General features: G+C 42.2%; 1 pseudogene; it reads left to right on the top strand.

Moving 5' to 3' along the window:
- Positions 1-1,136: 1,136 nt before the first annotated feature.
- On the top strand, positions 1,137-1,288 carry LOC134473095 (U4 spliceosomal RNA; annotated as a pseudogene).
- The last annotated feature ends 1,169 nt before the right edge of the window (positions 1,289-2,457 follow it).

Here is a 2,457-nt window from a genome sequence, read left to right as displayed (position 1 = left end):
TCCATCCCTCTTTATTTTTAATTTAGAGACCGGGTCGCACTAAGTTGCCCAGTCTGAACTCAAACTCGTGACCCTCCAGCCTCAGCCTCCGAGTAGCTGGGATTACAGGTCTGTGCCACCATGCACAGCTTCGTCCATTCCTCTTCATCACTGAGTGTCCCACTCTATGGCCAGACCACATTTTGTTGCTCCACTCATCAGGTAAAGAGTGCAGTGCGGTTCTCACTGTGGGGCGAGGACCCACTGATTATTCTGTCCTTTTCTGTTCTGGGCTTCTAAGAGTTCCTAGGCTCTCAGCACGTCAATGGATAAAGGAACTGTGGCTTTCATAGACCGTGGAGTATGACTCTGCCTCGAAGAAGGATAAACTTGAGTCATTTATAAGAAAATAGATGCACTTTGAGATAATGTTAAGCGGAATAAATCAGACACAAAGGTGTAAATATCACATGATTTCTCTTATGCAAGAAATGCAAAATGTAAGTAAAGAACACAATAAAAGATAGCTAATAGGAAGTAGAGAGATCTTATTCAAATGGGAAGGGGATCAAGAAAAGGAGGGAGGAGGAGAGGACCCTGAGGGACACGGAGAGAGAGCTGGCAAGGGGCCTTTGAGTCCCAGCCTCTAAGGCCGGGCTGCTGGGTACTGCGGCAGAGCTGGACCTCCCCTTGGACACGGCTCTCCCCAGAGCGAATCAAAAGCTCAGTGCAGGGAACACAACCAGGGCTTGCATATGCACATACACAGCTCAGAAGTATTTTTAAAATAATTCTGTGCCAAGTTGAATAAAACCTCAGATCAAGCTGTGCAGTTTGAGTTTTAAAAGGTCAGCATGTACATTTTGGGAGCTGATTTTCATGCTGGAAATAAAGAAATCTGTCCACTTCGAGACTGAAACTTTGCCTGCCCTCCTGTGTGGTAGCCATGAGATTGCCTCAAGATGCCTGTGTGTGCCTTGAGGGTAGTGGGTTAATGATCAGAGCCCACAGCAATATTTGTTTATTTTTTGAGATAGGATAGTCTTGCTTCAGCCTCCTGAGTGCCAGGATTGCAGGCGTATGCCACCATGCCTGACTAAAGTATTTATCAAGAATTTTCCAAAAAAAAAAAAAAAAAAAAAAAAAAAGAATTTTCCAGCTTTGAACTGGTAATATCATAACCAATGAGGTTTATCTGAGGTACGATTATTGCTAATTGGAAAGAATTTTCTAGGCTCTGCTTGAGCACTTTTCGTGTTCTCCCAGCCATCTGAAACGTCCTTGTTTTCCAGATGAGGAAACTGAGGGCCCATAACACGCAGAAAGAGGCTGAGTCTGAACCCAGGGCTGACTGTTCCTTGTGTTCGCTCTCCAGTTGCTCTGTTTTGGTCTCTGAGGTCATCTTGGTCACCGGGACTGAATCCGTAGGTCCGGATGTCCTCTATGGGAGCATGCAGGCAGCCTTCCAGGTAAGACACATTACTGGCAGTAGACAGCTCAGGATTAAGAGTCAGGAGTCTTGAGTTCAAGTTTCAAATCTAGCTTTAACTTATTCCATGCCCTCAGACAAAGGATTACTATCAAGAATATGTAAAGAACTCAGAAAAAAAAAATCAGTCCTCCCAAATTTAAAGACCCAATCTAAAAATGGGCATCTCAGATGAGCACACTTCTCAAATAAAGAAATACAAACAACATATAGAAAAAATGTTCAACATCACTGGTCATTACAGAGATGCAAATTTTTACCTCACTTGGGAAAGAATGACTAATATCAAGAAATCAACCAATAACAAATGCTGGAAGGGCTGTGGGGAAAAAGGAACCTTTCTCCACTGTTGGTGGGAATTCAGACAGGTGCAACCACTGTGGAAATCAGCAAGGAGATTCCTCAAAAAACTAGGATTGGCGGTTCAGTTTGACCCAGCTACTCCCCTTCTAGGTATCTTCCCAGAAGAATTAGAAACATCATACTACAATGATATATGTGTACCCACGTTTATAGTTACGCAATTTGTGATAGCTAGATCCTGAAAACAAATCATATTCTTATCAAATAAGGAATGGATAAAAAAAGATGTGGACTTTTAAAATATCATTTATTTATTTATTTATTTATTTATTCAGTCTTTTTGAGACAGGGTCTCACTATGCAGTTCAGACTGGCCTTGAGCTTACTCTGTAACGCAGGCTGGTCTCAAGCTTGCAATAATCTTCTTGCTTCGGTCTCTTGTGTGCTGGCATTTTAGGCGTGTGCCACCACACCTGGCTGGTTTTTTAAAAATATATGATGGAGTATTACTCAGACACAAAGAAGGATAAACTGGAGACTTACAGGCAAATGCATGCAACTCGAGACCACACTCATGGGTGAAATAAAATGGTTGCACACGGCAAGTGTCAGATTATCTTCCTGGTTTGAGAAGCTGAAAGAGCAAATAAGACTCAAAATATACAATAGATATTATAAAATGGGAA

This window comes from Cavia porcellus, unplaced genomic scaffold (genome assembly GCF_034190915.1).
Source record: "Cavia porcellus strain 051 isolate PalLab524CR breed Dunkin Hartley unplaced genomic scaffold, mCavPor4.1 scaffold_25, whole genome shotgun sequence".
Lineage (NCBI taxonomy): Eukaryota > Metazoa > Chordata > Mammalia > Rodentia > Caviidae > Cavia > Cavia porcellus.
The sequence above is the reverse complement of the archived record's forward strand: the minus strand, read 5'-3'. Positions and strand labels throughout refer to the sequence as shown.